We start from the raw sequence: 16,218 nt of genomic DNA, 5'->3' as shown, positions 1-16,218 counted from the left end.
AGTGTGTGTGTGTATCAGTGTGTGTGTGTGTGTGTGTGTGTGTGTCAGTGTGTGTGTGTCAGTGTGTGTGTGAGTATCAGTGTGTGTGTCAGTGTGTGTGTGTGTGTGTGTGTGTGTGTGTGTGTGTGTGTGTGTGTGTGTGTGTGTATCAGTGTGTGTGTGTATCAGTTTGTGTGTGTGTGTATCAGTGTGTGTGTGTGTGTGTGTGTGTGTGTGTGTGTGTGTGTGTGTGTGTGTGTGTGTGTGTGTGTGTGTGTGTGTGTGTGTGTGTGTGTGTTTGTCAGTATGTGTGTGTCGGTGTGTATCAGTGTGTGTGTGTGTGTGTGTGTGTGTGTGTGTATCAGTGTGTGTGTGTATCAGTGTGTGTGTGTGTATCAGTGTGTGTGTGTGTGTGTGTGTGTGTGTGTGTGAGTGTGTGTGTGTGTGTGTGTGTGTGTGTGTGTGTGTGTGTGTGTGTGTGTGTGTGTGTGTGTGTGTGTGTGTGTGTGTCGGTGTGTGTGTGTGTGTGTGTGTGTGTGTGTGTGTCGGTGTGTGTGTATCAGTGTGTGTGTGTGTGTGTGTGTGTGTGTGTGTATCAGTGTGTGTGTGTGTATCAGTGTGTGTGTGTATCAGTGTGTGTGTGTATCAGTGTGTGTGGGTGTGTGTATCAGTGTGTGTGTGTGTGTGTATGTATCAGTATGTGTGTGTATCAGTGTGTGTGTGTGTGTGTGTGTGTGTGTGTGTATCAGTGTGTGTGTGTGTGTGTGTGTGTGTATCAGTGTGTGTGTGTGTGTGTATCAGTGTGTGTGTGTATCTGAGTGTGTGTATCTGGGTGGGTGTGTGTGTATCTGGATGGGTTTGTGTGTGTGTGTGTGTGTGTGTGTGTGTGTGTGTGTGTGTGTGTGTGTGTGTGTGTCGGTGTGTGTGTGTGTGTGTGTGTGTGTCGGTGTGTGTGTGTGTGTGTATCAGTGTGTGTGTGTGTGTGTGTGTGTGTGTATCAGTGTGTGTGTGTATCAGTGTGTGTGTGTGTGTGTGTATCAGTGTGTGTGTGTGTGTATCAGTGTGTGTGTGTGTGTGTATCAGTGTGTGTGTGTGTGTGTGTGTGTATCAATGTGTGTGGGTGTGTGTATCAGTGTGTGTGTGTATGTATCAGTATGTGTGTGTATCAGTGTGTGTGTGTGTGTGTGTGTGTGTGTGTGTGTGTGTGTGTGTGTGTGTGTGTGTGTGTATCAGTGTGTGTGTGTGTATCTGAGTGTGTGTATCTGGGTGGGTGTGTATCTGGGTGGGTGTGTGTGTCTGGGTGGGTGTGTGTGTCTGGGTGGGTGTGTGTATCTGGGCGGGTGTGTGTATCTGGGTGGGTGTGTATATCAGTGGGTGGGTGTGTGTATTAGTGGGTGGGTGTGTATCAGTGGATGGGTGTGTGTATCAGTGGGTGGGTGTGTGTATCAGTGGGTGGGTGTCTCCCTCACACTCTCCGTCTCCCTCACACTCTCCGTCTCCCTCACCCTCTCCGTCTCCCTCACCCTCTCCGTCTCCCTCACCCTCTCTGTCTCCCTCACCATCTCCCTCACCCTCACCCTCTCTGTCTCCCTCTCCCTCTCTGTCTCCCTCTCCCTCTCCCTCCTTGTCTCCCTCTCCCTCCTTGTCTCCCTCTCCCTCCTTGTCTCCCTCTCCCTCCCTGTCTCCCTCTCCCTCCCTGTCTCCCTCTCCCTCCCTGTCTCCCTCTCCCTCCCTGTCTCCCTCTCTCTCCCTGTCTCCCTCTCGCTCCCTGCCTCCCTCTCGCTCCCTGCCTCCCTCTCCCTCTCTGTCTCCCTCTCCCTCCCTGTCTCCCTCTCCCTCCCTGTCTCCCTCTCCCTCCCTGTCTCCCTCTCCCTCCCTGTCTCCCTCTCCCTCCCTGTCTCCCTCTCCCTCCCTGTCTCCCTCTCCCTCCCTGTCTCCCTCTCTCTCCCTGTCTCCCTCTCCCTCCCTGTCTCCCTCCCTGTCTCCCTCTCTCTCCCTGTCTCCCTCTCGCTCCCTGCCTCCCTCTCGCTCCCTGCCTCCCTCTCCCTCTCTGTCTCCCTCTCCCTCCCTGTCTCCCTCTCCCTCCCTGTCTCCCTCTCCCTCCCTGTCTCCCTCTCCCTCCCTGTCTCCCTCACCCTCTATGTCTTATCTTAACTGCCGTATACCTACACCGAAGTAACCTACCCTGCTTTCTTCCAGATCTCACTCAAGTTTCACGCGGGAGACATTGGAAGACAGGTAGGGAACACCTCCCCTCCAGTATAGTACCTTGAGGGACTGCGGATCAGGTAAGATCCCAGGCAGGATGGCTGCTTTAGAAATTGTGAAGAGGGGGCATCCTGACACTGGTTAAGGGGTTCAGAATCATTCACAACTGGCTTTTTTTTTTGTTCGATTAGTGAGGTGATCCGACACACACACACACACACACACACACACACACACACACACACACGTAACTATGTAACAAGGACTAATGGTAGTAAAGTATAAGTGTAATACAATAAATAAACTGTTATGTAAAAAAAAAAAGTGTACCGGTTTTTCATTTTCAAAATCTGATCACCCTAATACACACACACCTTTTTTTTCAGGGGGAATGCAGTGAGACAGTTCCTGTACCTTTTTTCATAGACTACGTAATTTTATAGCATGATAATGTATTGTGATAATGTATGTATATATATATATATATATATATATATATATATATATATATATATATATATATATACATAGAGAGAGAGACAGAGAGAGAGAGAGAAAAGTAATCGGACACAAGACAGCACTCAAAGGTAAGTAAGAAAACTTGTATTCAAAAATAAACATAGCACAAACATGACCGATATATAGTGACTAGATTTTCAAAATGAAAAACCAGGACACATTAAAAAAATATTTCTAAAACAAATGACATCACGTGATGCACCCCGTTGCCATGACAACGAGACACTGACATGAGGCGGTGACATGTCTCCTACAGTCCAGGTCATTTTGGGATTGCCGTGGCTCCAGCTTCACAACCCGCGTGTCGATTGGACGGACGAATTGCCGATCCAGTTAATTCGGAACTCCACTTCCCCGGCCGGGGCAGGTTTCTTCTTCGTGAAGAAGAAGGATGGCTCCTTAAGACCCTGTATCGACTTTCGTGGGCTTAACAAGATCACAGTTAAAAACCGGTACCCCCTTCCTCTAATTTCGGAACTCTTTGACCGGCTCCAAGGAACCGCTGTATTCTCCAAACTCGACCTGAGAGGAGCTTACAATCTAATCCGAATACGCGAGGGTGACGAGTGGAAGACTGCATTCAACACACGCACGGGCCATTATGAATATCTAGTGATGCCGTTCGGCCTCTGCAATGCCCCAGCTGTCTTCCAAGAATTTATGAATTACATCTTCCAGGATATTTTGGGTAATTTCGTCATAGTATACCTAGACGACATCCTCATTTTCTCCAGAAACCTTGAGGAGCACATTCATCACACCAGGGTGGTCCTCGCTCGGCTTCGCGCAAATAGCCTCTGCGCGAAGATGGAGAAATGTCCCTTCCACCGATCATCCACAGCTTTCCTAGGCTATATAATTTCCGACAAAGGCTTCACCATGGATCCTGAGAAATTGAAGGCTGTTCTAGATTGGCCGTTACCGAACTCCCTAAAAGCCGTCCAGCGTTTCCTTGGGTTCTCAAACTACTATCAGATATTCATCCGTAATTTTTCCACTATTGCTCTACCCATTACCGCTCTTACCAAGAAGGGGGCTGACCCACCAGCATGGTCCCCTGATGCCATCAAAGCCTTCGAGTTTCTCAAAAGAGCCTTTGTCTCCACCCCCATCCTTCGTCATCCGGACACATCTCTTCCCTTTACCCTTGAAGTTGACACCCTTCCGATGTTGGAGCCAGGGCAGTACTCTCGCAAAGGTCCTCACCTCAAGAAAAACTCCATCCTTGTGGGTTCTTTCAAGGAAATTCTCTTCGGCCGAGAAAAATTATGATGTCGGGAACCGAGAACTCTTGGAAATCAAGTTAGCCTTGCAAGAATGGAGACACCTCCTTGAGGGTACCAGAGAGCCAGTGGCAATTCTCACCGATCACAAAAACTTATTGTACATTGAAGGGGCTCGTCGTCTGGGATCCCGTCAAGCACGTTGGGCACTTTTTTTTCCCGATTCAATTACACGATTTCGTATATTCCGGGTACCAAGAATATCAAGGCCGACGCACTTTCTCGCCAGTTCTCTACTGAGGAAGGATCTAATGAATCTTCGGAGACCATTCTGCCTGCAAAATACATAATTTCTGCCAATACTTTCGATATCCTGGATGAGATCACCAAAGCCCAGGCTCATATCCCTAGGAGATTAAAGGTGCCAGAAGGACGTCTGTACGCTGCTCCACGTTTTCGCCACAAGATCCTGGAGTGGGGGCATTCTTCCAGATCAGCGGGCCATCCGGGCTTCAAAAGGACAGTGGATTTAATCAAACGGACCTTTTGGTGGCCTACTATGAGCAAAGACATTTTTGATTTCACGAGAGCTTGTCCGGTGTGCGCTCAGAGCAAGTCCGCCTGACACAAACCATCTGGGCTACTCCTGCCCCTTCCTATCCCTGAACGGCCTTGGAAACATATATCCATGGACTTTATTGTGGAACTCCCACCTTCTAAGGGGATGAATATGATCCTTGTTGTAGTGGACAGATTTTCCAAGCACACGCACTTTGTACCCCTCAAGGGTCTTCCCAATTCGGTTACCTTGGCCGACATATTTTCTAAAGAGATTTTCAGGCTACACGGCGTTCCACTCACTATTGTCTCGGACAGGGGCACACAATTCATTTCTAAGTTTTGGCGAGCTTTCTCTCAGAGACTTGGCATATCCCTCCTCTTCTCCTCGGGTTATCACCCACAGACCAACGGCCAGACGGAGAGAATGAACCAGACCTTGGAGCAGTATCTTAGATGTTTCATGTTGGAATCTCAAGACAACTGGGTAGATCTATTACCCTGGGCGGAGTTCGCGATTAATTCACTGAGGAATTAATCCACGCAAGAGTCGCCTTTCGTCATTAATTATGGGTTCCACCCTAGCAGACTTCCTCTCTCTTCCTTTACATCTGGTGTACTGGCAGCAGATATCCAAGTTTCTAATTTACAAGTCTCCTAGAAAAGGATCCAAAAAGCCTTGCAAGGGGCCGTCCAAAAACAAAAGGTCCAAGCAGATCGTCGATGTCAGGTGGCACCGGAGTATAAACCTGGAGACAGAGTCTGGCTTTCCTCTAAAAATATCAAGCTTAAAACTCCTTCTCAGAAGCTGGCGCCCAGATTCTTGGGTCCCTTCAAGGTCCTTGAATGGATCAACCCGGTAGCGTATCGGCTTTCGCTACCTTCCACCATGAGGATACCCTCAGTGTTCCACGTTTCCCTCCTGAAACCCTTCTTCCAGAATGTACATTTTCCGGACCGTCCTCATAGACCCAACCCCGTTGTGATACAGGGGCAACAAGAATTTGAAGTCCAGTCCATTCTCGATTTACGACTTTCCAGGGGCAAACTTCAATTCCTTGTTCATTGGAAGGGATATGGTCCGGAGGAACGTTCTTGGGTACCTTGTCATCACATTCACGCCCCAGCTCTACTTAAACAATTTCGTCGGAAATTTCCTCACAAACCTTGGGAGGATCGTCCGGAGTCCGATCCTCAAGGGGGGTACTGTAAGGGATCGGGGGACACGCGCCTTACAGCGGCTCCCCATCACCCCAGCTCCCAGTACTGCCGCTCGTCCCATGCCCCCTCTCCGTCAGCTCCTTACCCGCTCCGGTCGGACGCCACGCCGCTCCTCCGTGGCACACGCTGCCTTCGCCCACACGCTGCAGGGGCGCATGTGCGGGAGTGTTACAGGGCGCGCGCGCACCCGTCCTCTTCTACACTCTTCCTGCAGCCTTGGCTCCACCTCCCAGCAGCTGGAGGCTATTCCCACTAGGGAACACCACACCAGGCATCCTAACCTATCCCTGGGACCACTCCCGCTCCGCCTCTAGCTCCCATTGGTTCTCCGGCATTTATAGTTCCTGTCTGCCCTCTCCTTCCTCGCTCTGCATAGTTTTCCTGTGGCTCTTGTTGTACGGAGGTCTATGCCTGGCTCTCTTTTGTATTACAGCTCTAGTTCCTGTCCCTGCCCCCATTGGATACCCTTGGATTTGATCTCGGCTCTCGTTAGACTTCGTGTACCTCGCTACTCCCTGGACTCGGCTTTGGACCTCACTACGCTGCTCTCTCCTGCCCCTGACCTACGGCTTTCGGATCTTTACCCTCGGACCTCTGGCACCCCGGACGCGGCAAGTATCAGGCTAACCCTTTCTCACCAGGCCCGGCAACGCATCATACCACACTCCAGGCACGCCCTCACTGCTGTGGGTGCGTGTTGTACCCTTACCCACCTCGGTATTGGGGACTGGCCAGGTCTGCAGGTGATCTTACAAAGAAATGAATGACTATTGAGAAAGGTTGAGAGTAGTTCCTAATGAGTGAGAATGCCTTCTAATAAGTGAGACTCTCTCCTCATGAGTTACACTCTGTTAGACCAGCGGTGCTCAAACTGGGGGACGCGCCCCCCAGGGTGGGGGGCGGGAGATTTGTCTGGGGGGGGGGCCTGGACGGTTGCAGGGATCCCATGCTCTTCCCCTAGGCATTTAAATTAAATGCCAGGGGATCGCGTGAGGCCTGTGCAACTAACTTACCGGGATTCTGAAGAGCTGCAGGGACACGTTGCCATGGCAACATGGCATCAAATGGCACCGCAGTGCCATGCGGAGTGACGTCACACGTCCATCTCCAGGGCAATGGGGTCAAGTGACCCCGCGGCAACATTTGATGCCGCCGAGCAAGGTGAGGGGGGCGCAAGAGCAAGGGAGAGCAGGCAGGGGGCGCAGCTGAAAAAGTTTGCGCTCCCCTGTGTTAGACTGCCTCCCAGTGTGAGAGACTCATTTCCAGTGAGAGTAGCTCCTAGTGAGTGAGACTCATTTATAATGAATGAAACTGCAATCTAACAAGTAAGGCTGCCTTCCACTGAGTGACTGTCTTCCCCATTAGTGAGACTTGCAGATGCAACTGCTGATTTTAGACCGCTTGCCAAGAAAAATCTGCGACCATCTCGCAGTAACTCGTGAGAGGGTCCACAGAAGGCTGTAAAAGCCCATCGGATTAATACAGCGGGGGTCCCTGTGTTTGAATGGGACTCCTAGCCCGGTAGGATTCACACAATGTGAGTCCCATTCAAATGCAGGGACCCCGCTGTGTTCATCCAATGGGCCATTAGTCTGGCTGCAGAAATCATGCAGCATTGGATCGTTTTTTTGTGCAGAATTCTCAAGGCAAGCGGTCTGCAACCGGCAGTTGCAGCTGTACTTATAATCAATGCTATTGCCTTCCAATGATCTGACCATTGCCTCAAACGACTGGTGCTAAAAAAAAAAAATTCCAAATCAATGAAACTAACAGAAAATCACTGAAAGTTGACACATAAAAGTGAATGTAACATCTTAGTTGGCATACAGGGCTTTGATCATGTGTTTTTATGCCTGATGGGGCATGCTCAGATATCTGTGCCACAGGCATGAATTCCATGTCAAAGCTCCGCCTACTTGTGAGCACATTGGGACCACGCTATACGTGTGCCAGGGATGCAATGCCTAGACCTGTCAAATGAGGGCACCAAAGCCTCACTCAACTCTTCCACTAGTTGGAACTCCATTCAGTTACCTAAATAGTCCCCTGTTATCTCTCCTGTATACATCTAGGGGGGACACCTGCTGTGTATAGGGAGTTGTTCTGGACTTTTAAGAGAGCGATCCTCTGGAACTCTGTAAGTGCAATTCATGTGTATGAGGGTTATCCCTTAAGAGGGTGAGGGAAGTCTATGTGTGTTGGAAATGGAGCCTTAACTTTACGAGTAGGCCTCCTCTAGTATTAAAGATGTTAGTTTCTCTGGAAGTCTAAAGGGGAAATTTGTGCGCAGGAAAAATGAGAGGGCTGTGATAAGCTTTTTAGCTCTGGGATCTGACGCTGAGCATTCCTCTTTGTGTAAATACCCTTTACATGAAATCTGACAACTAACACAATGCCACGTTAAGCCTTCCTAAATACCTCTCATACAGGGTGCAGGCTGGGGTCAGACCTGGGTTATCGCTGCGAAAATCTTTATACTCATTCCTGGGAAAAGCCTGGAAATAAATTACTGTATCTAATGTCACTCACAAATGTTACCACACAAAAAAGAATGTAGAAGGAATTTTTAAAGAATGTTATTAAAGCTCTGTTGAAAGTATGAACATGCTGCAATGTAGAGTAAACTAGAGCAGGGGTGTGCAAACTTTTCTGTTCGCGCCCCCCCCCCCCTGTCAGCTCTTCCCCCTGCTCGCTGCCCCCTTCACTTACCGGCTCGGAGCTTTGCGGCGTCATATAACGTCATGACCATGTTGGCATGGCGATGCGTCGCCGAAGAGGCAGCTCAGACCAGGTAAAGAGATTTAGGCCTCGCGCCTCCCCTGGCATTTAATTTAAATGCCTGGGAGAAGAGCGCAGGGCCTCTGTAACCGCCGCACCCCTGAACTAGAGTATGACTAAACCCTTCACTGCCAGGGCCCTCAATATCACGATTGGACACACCAGTCATTTTAACTTCTGACCCAGCCCCTTAATGGTCCTTAAAGCAGCAGTCCAATCTGACATAGGAGCAATGTAATTGAAGAGACCAGAGATGAATATACCTCTCTTATCCCCAACTCGTAAGCAATTAACTATTTGAGCAGGAGCTGCACCCAGCACCCCAATCACACCTCTCCTCCCGAGTAACATCTCCTTGTTCCAGCAGCGAGAAGCTGTGAGAAGAGTTCATCATTCCTATGCACTGAGAAAGCTATTTCATCACTTCTGATCTTCTGACCCTGCATATTTGCACTCTTGTGCGGAATGTAAGGAAACCTTGCAAGAGTGGGAGACATACTGCGGGGCAGGGCAGTGTTTCCAAACATGTGGGGCTCAGAAGAGTTACAAGGGTGGGGACCAGAGTGACAGGAGATGCAGAAAAGGAAGGACATTGCGTAACGGATAGAAAGTAAGACGGGGTTAGAAAGAGTGATAGAGGGAAATAATCAAAATTTCCCCTGTATTAGGAATCCAATTAATGTATTCCATCTCGGAGATCATCAAACATCACCTTTGTGCACTGAATGCAGAACAGACGGGACCACAGGAAACATGAATGCTTTTGGGGAAATGGGTTGGGTGGGGTAAACCCCACTTTAAAGAGACTGGAAACAATTGGTGTAGGGCAGGAGATCTCAACTCCAGTCCTCAAGACCCCCCAACAGGGCAGGTTTTCAGGATACCCCTGCTTCAGCACAGGTGGCTCAATCAGTGGCTCAGTTAAAGACTGAGCCACTGATTGAGCCAACTGTGCTGAAGCTGAGCCACTGTGCCAAAGCTGAGCCACTGGGTCACAGTCGAAGACTGTGCCACTGACGGAGCAACCTGTGCTGAAACTGGTATATCCTGAAAACCTGACCTGCTGGGTGCAGTGGGGGGGAGCTCTTGAGTACTGGAGTTGAGAACCCCTGGTGTAGGGGTTAAACAACAGAATGTGTTCTTCAGTACACAGCGTGTTTTTGTGAAACCAAATTCTTCATTAATCCTTCTTAGATTGTGAGCTTCTTGGAGCAGAACAATACCTACCAGTGACGTCGGCGCACGCCGGAAACAAGCTGGACTCAGCTTCCGGCATGCACCGGCATGTGAGTGAGGCCCGGCACACGCACCACGGTGTCAGAAGCTTGGCATAGGACAGTCAACGAGGGAGACCCGCAGCTGGGGGAGAGCAAGGCCTGGCGGAATGAGAGGGCCAGCAACTGGGCCCGGCCAGATGCCTGAGACCATCCCTAAGGTAAGTCTGTATATTGTATGTATTTGGGGGTGTTTTTTCTTTATATGTATTTGGGGGGGCGGGTTATACGTGTAGCCACGTCCCGTCGGTGCGGGGGCGTGCGCGAGCACAGCCTCCTCTCTCCCATATGCGGTCGGTTGCTGGGGACGTGCGCGGCCCGTTGCTAGGGTCGAGGGCGCGTTGCTGCGATCCCGGCGGCTCGGAAAGCAGGGCGCCGCCAATGCGAGTGGTGTTGCGCATGCGCAGGAACCAGAGGCGCCGGAGGCCCACAGACAGCTCGCGCATGCGCAGTGATAGCGCGAACGGCCTGGCCAGTAGGAAGAGGGCTCTTGGAAGGGACTATATATCCCATGAGCCTAGGAGCGCCCCACGTGACCCCAAGGAGCCAATAGGGCTGCATCATCTCCCTGCAGGGGGATTGATACATTTTCGCGGGCTTGCAGCACGTTGGGCAGTTGGTGACCGGAGCAGCTAGGGGAAGGAGGTAGGGTGCAGGAGTCAGTGACTCTCTGCACTAGGCCAGCAGCCCCCTTAGGACCCAGATAGCCCTGAGTCACCGTAGCTGAGTGTTGTAGGGACAGGCCCTAGGTTAGGGACCCTGCCCCATTAGCAATTTGCTAGTTCGGGACACAGCGGACGCTGCGTTTTCTGCTGAGAGACTTGGGCTCAAGTCTCTGCCATTAAAGAGAGCTGGACTATCTTCAAGGTGGGATCGCCCCTGACGGATCACCACGCGGGTGGATCCTGGATGTCATGTAGGAGCTCATCTGATCCTTTGTGAAGCCAGTTGCAGGCCCGAGCGGTAATCCGTAACAACAAGTGCACCAACATCCATTAGCTTTAACAGTGACTGCGCAGTCACACATATCCTTTCTCTGAAAGCGCGGGACATTGTGTGGGGTTACTGGACACGGGGTGGGATCACCCGGTGGAGGGCTCGGGGAAGTGTTGGCGTCCGCCGTGGCGCATGATAGGGTTGGCGTCCGCGTGGCGCAAGATAGTGTTAGCGTCCTGCGAGACGTAGTAGTCAGTGTCTCCTCTAGGGAGGGACACCTGTTGATACACGTGCATGTTGATGTTATATGCTAACTACGTTCTATGCTCACTAGTAAAGTCATTGATTGTTTACATACGTTGTGTGGAGTGATATATATGTGTCCTGCGAGGAACAATTCCCGCTTTGCCGGGAACCATCGCAGGTGGAGGCGCTGCACCGAGTACAGGGTTACTCCTAATATAATTACCCCAGGTTCCCCGTGGCGGAAGCTCAGCCCTCCTGTGAGCCTAACAGGTAAAGCACCACACCTGGTAACACTAAGTTCCCCGCACCCACACTATATCTGCGATTGGGTGGGGTGGAATATCCGTTACATACGTATTTGGGAGGTGGGGGGAGAATCTATGTATTTTGGGGCGTGATCTTTTTTATATGTATTTTTTTATATATGCATTTGGGGGTGGGAAAGTTGTTTTTATATGTATTTGGGGGGTGTTTAAAAAAAATGTATTTGGGGGGTGGTGGAGGGTTTGTATGTATTTGTGGTGTGGGAACTTTTTTGTATGCATTTGGGGGTGTGAAGGTTTTTTTATTTGGGGGGGTGGGTTTTTTTGGTATGTATTTTGTGAGGGGATTGTGTGAGCTGCTGCAGGTGCTGCTTCTAGTCGTCGCACACTGTTGCTTCTGGGTATCGGGGGATGACGTCACATTGCCACGGAGGTGTCTCAGTTTCCTTGAATCTACTGGTGTCTATAATTCCAAGTCAACAAATGATATGTACTACTTCTTAACAAGTAAAACTCATTGTTAATGTAACTATTCATAAATATGCAAAGAATATTTGGGAGTAGAATATTTTCAAGTTGTTAAAAGGTTGCTATTAACATCCTAATATAAATAGTTCTAAATGGCATTGTACCGTGCCTGAAGAGAGGTACAGATTGTGATACTATGCGGGATGTAAAGAATATCTGGTTACTTTGAAGGCAATGTTTGGCTCATGGCCAATAGCTAGGTATAATCAGGCAGGGTGGAGTACTTACTTCTGAAGGTTGCACAGAGTATGAGAGGCCAGATCCTTGTGTGTGAATTTAACAATTGTGTATGTATGTATGTATGTATGTATGTATGTATGTATGTATGTATGTGTAGCCTTTGTACCCCCTCACCCCCCTTAAGTGTGTTTGGGGTGGGTATGTGTAACAGGGGACTTATCCCTGTTCAGTAATGTTCCTTTAATCTAGCAGTGTGGTAGTTAATTACTAAACACCACCTGCCTGATTAGATTGTTTACAAAAAGCCTGCCTTTGAGACAGGAAGTGACTCTCTTTAGCTCTGACTGAAAGCTGACCTTTGGAGAGACAGAGCAGAGGTTCTGGAGTCTCAGGAGAGACTGACCAAAAGAAACCCTGATCTCTGGAGCTGATCAGTCTTGAGCTCTGCCAGCCACACAGCAGAGCTGATTGCAAGACACCAAATAAGACTTCTAAACCTGGATGCTGATATTTTTCTGTGCACGCACGGGTGCGGTTCCAGGAGAGCAGAGAAGCTTACTCTACAGCAACTAAACAGATAAGACTTTCATTATTAAGAGACTGCTTATATCTGCTTATTTTCATGTTATGTGTTTGGGCTGGGAAAATCTTAACTAATGGAGATGTGAACTAATTGCAAGGATTTCACTAGAAATACTCCCAAGTGAATGGAAGCTTTGTCCCCCCCCTGTGTTTGGATAATTTCCTGATAAAAAGGAAAAAGCACAATAAAGCCTATTATAATTTCACATTATAAACGTCTCCAAATTGTGTACCTCTGTGAACGTCCATCTACAGTATGCTTCTTCAGCTACTTCACTAGGGGTTGGGCTGTACCTGTTGGTAAACATGAGGGCTGAGTACTCCGCGATGTTGTGGGGAGAAACAGGACAGGTTCACAGGGTACCTTAGTTCTAGCTTGGTGCAGCACCTCCAGTCAGCATGGATCCTCTGTGATGGCAGGGATGGCCCATACTGACACCTCTTCTTTTCTCAGCATAAGACAGTGAATTACACTACATATTTTCAGGGTCTTTATTGCATGCAGATCACATAACAGAGCAATTACATTCTTCCCTTCTAGCGGTGCCCTGACTCAGGCTTTAGGCCCAGGTCAGGCCTGTTGATCCCTCCTCACATCTACTTATGAGATGGAGGCCAGATGTTGCTCAATCCACAGAGGGAGGAGAGAAAGACACAAGGACCCAGAATTTGGGAAAGTGACAATATTTATATCCTTTGGGGAGTGACTGTAACTCTGACTCATAACAAGCCAGATCTGGATACTGATAGGCCCTCACATCCAGTGTGTGGTTCAATCAGTACCCACCCCTCGGGTTGGCATTCTCTGGCTATTGCTAAGGCCCGCCCTTGGATACTTACTCATCCAAGTCTGCAAAAGCACACAAGGCCTTAGGAAGGAATTATCCCATCCACTGCCTGCACCTAACAGGGCTTACATTGGTAGGGCTCAGGAAAAGACATAGTGGCCGGGAGGCTATGCTATATTCTCCCCCTGGTGAAAATTCCAATGCCCCTGCTTGGACTGCAGTAGGTATAACACTACCTTACTGTGCAACAACCAATAATCACTTCACATGAATGCAATAAACATTTGCACATTCATGGCAACACAACAGTAACATTGCAATAACATAGCAGGGCTACCTCAATAGAGTGGGCCGGATCAGGCTTCATCACCCCATTGCCCTGACTATCATGCACTCTTATGGAATAGCATAGTTTGTTCCCAGATGCAGAGATATATTCTACCCTATTCTTGTGGATACTACACCCCACATTCCATACTTTTATCAACCTCTGTATTTCAGCTTGTTCTGCAGCCTTGTGCTGACCTTCCTCCTCTCGTGGTGATACCCCTACCATAGGTGTGATAGGCAGAGCAGGCATAACAACACCATTAATCATGGGGACATCAGGCATTACTGGTGACAAGGCCCGAGGGGTCATAGTGCTAACCTTAGGGTGAACAGTATCAGGGTGTACTGGGACAGGGCAGGGCGGAACAGGCACATTAGAGTCCTGAAACTGGGAGACCATTAAGATCTCCTTGAGCGGAGCCATGCAAGTTTCCACAGTCCCGGCAAGTATCTTTATGCCACGGCCCCTGGCAATACTACTGTAGATCCCGCCGAAGCAACAGTGTGAGCATCATAGGAGCTCCATCCTTCTTTTCTCTTCCGGCACTGCAGGGAAAAGGAGTCAGAGGACTTGGCACTCACCGGGGCGGCAGCGATATCAGGTAAGCCCATCTGGCCGGGCGGCTTTGCAAGCTTCTCTTCTCCCGGTGGTGGAGCTGAACTCGGCATGGCGTCACGGACATCAGGGATGGAGCCAGCCTCAGGGTCAGGAACCGATAGAACGATCGCCAACTTGGGAGCGTGGGAGGCCCTGACCGGTACCTCGGAGGTTGTAGCACCCTCGCTGTCAATCAAACTGGAAACAGACGCTCCCTCTGCATGATCCTGGACGGCAGATAGCTGGGTCACCTCACCTTAGGCAGGTAGATCGTCAGCATGGATCTCGAGCAGAGTGTTCAGCGGCTCTGATGTCAATCCGAGCGTGACAGCAGTGAACCTCGGCAGGACATCGGGTACGTTGCGGAGGGTCTCAATCCATACCGCAGAGCCAGAAAGGGAGCTTCCCTTCCGCTCTTCTCGGCATGGAGAGTCAACCTCAGATTGGTGACTTTCTCGCTGTTCCCTGGCATCGACTACCGGAACCTGCAACTCCGCAGCAGACTGTGGAACGTAGGAGGTATCGGCAGGTACCTCTGGGATGTCATCGACCTCATCCTTCGCAGATTTCTCCATACTGGAGCAGTTTACCAGAGCGGCAGTAGAGTGCACCTCATAGTATGAAGGTGGTGCGTCTCCGCGGCGCTCAGACGGTTGGCTACTTGGGGTAAGTGGTACACTTGACACGGTGGAGCACATCTCTCAACTCCTCCTGTATTTGCTGACCGACCTCGGCAGAACCCTGGGAAATGCTTGCGGTCTGTCTGGTTACAACCACGAACGCTTTTGTTGAATTCTTTTTCTGGATGACAGTTAGTAGAGTTGGTGCACGAGATACCTGGGGGGTCTCGGCAGAATCCCTTGACTATTCCCACGTCTCCCCGATAAACTTCGGTTACAACCGTGAACCCCTCCGTGGGACTCTCTCTCTAGAAGCGGTCAATAGAGGTGATGCACGGGGCCTGCCGGTAGAGCAGGGGATCTTCCTTGCATTTCTCCAGCACACTGGCCTGAGGTTCATATACTTGACCACGTTCTTTTATAGTGGAGTAATTAAGGCAGCTTGGATACACAACTGGTGAGGTGGAAGTACAAGCGTATCTGCTCCTCACATCATGTTTGCTCCGTTAGGCCACACCCAGCTCCTCCCCCTGGTGATTAGTATAGTCCAATCAGGAGCAAGGAAGGGGGAGGGGTTTCGGCAGTTCGCACGGTTTCTGCAAACTGGAATTCAGCAAAAGCTTGCAACTGGATGCAACTTTTGCAAAACAGCATGTGGCTTCCCTGGTAGCTGCGGGAACCGCCATTTTGAGGTAGTTGGAGTCCATGCGGCTCCCAGTTCTCTGGAACCGCCACTTTGTGCGCTAAAGTCCAGCAACCATGCGGTTCTCCTATCAGGGAAAACCAACATCTTGTGAGCTAGAAAGTACATGTGTAACTCCCTTTTCTTCATTAAGAAGCCACACAAAACAGAACACTTCTTGAGTACCACGCACCCTGGTAGAGCCTCAGGGAACGCCTCACTCATTATTACAATAGTCCATTATTGCGTGGGTACACAGGGGTCCCTGGTGACGCCTCAGAGGCCCTGTCCCCTTGCTGCTTATTTTTCTGTGGGTTACAGGAGCGTACCCACTCCTCCCTGGTGAAGCCTCAGGTTGTCGCCCCAACTGCAGTGCCTGGACAATAGGCTGCCAGCTCCCTGGTGTCGCCTCAGGAACTGGCTCCCTATTTTCTTCTTGTTATAGTGATATGCAGGGTACCCACTCCTCCCTGGTGAAGTCTCAGGTAGTCGCCCCAAATCATATTTTTACGATTGAATGTCGGTATCCACGCTCCTTGGTGGTGCCTCAAGGAATCGCCTCACAGATTAATATTCCGCTGATATGAGGGTGTCCACGCTCCCTGTCACGAAGCCCAGGGGGTCGCCCCAAAATATTTTCTTTGGCAAGGGCCTGGGTAACCCCCTCCCTGGTGTAGCCTCAAGGAGAGGTCCCCCCTTCCTTTT

General features: G+C 50.0%; 1 long non-coding RNA gene across 3 annotated transcripts in view; it reads left to right on the top strand.

Annotated features, from left to right (window-relative positions):
• Positions 1 to 16,218, top strand: part of LOC142498637 (uncharacterized) — a 30,618-nt gene that overhangs the window by 986 nt on the left and 13,414 nt on the right. For 2 of the 3 annotated variants that reach the window (XR_012802511.1, XR_012802512.1), the window contains exons 2-3: positions 2,179 to 2,267; positions 9,681 to 9,921. This is a non-coding gene — a long non-coding RNA (uncharacterized LOC142498637). The remainder of the gene's footprint in view (positions 1 to 2,178; positions 2,268 to 9,680; positions 9,922 to 16,218) is intronic. The other variant, XR_012802513.1, reaches the window with a different exon arrangement.

The sequence above is a fragment of the Ascaphus truei genome, chromosome 7, assembly GCF_040206685.1.
Source record: "Ascaphus truei isolate aAscTru1 chromosome 7, aAscTru1.hap1, whole genome shotgun sequence".
Lineage (NCBI taxonomy): Eukaryota > Metazoa > Chordata > Amphibia > Anura > Ascaphidae > Ascaphus > Ascaphus truei.
This window is presented reverse-complemented; position numbering and strand designations above follow the sequence as displayed.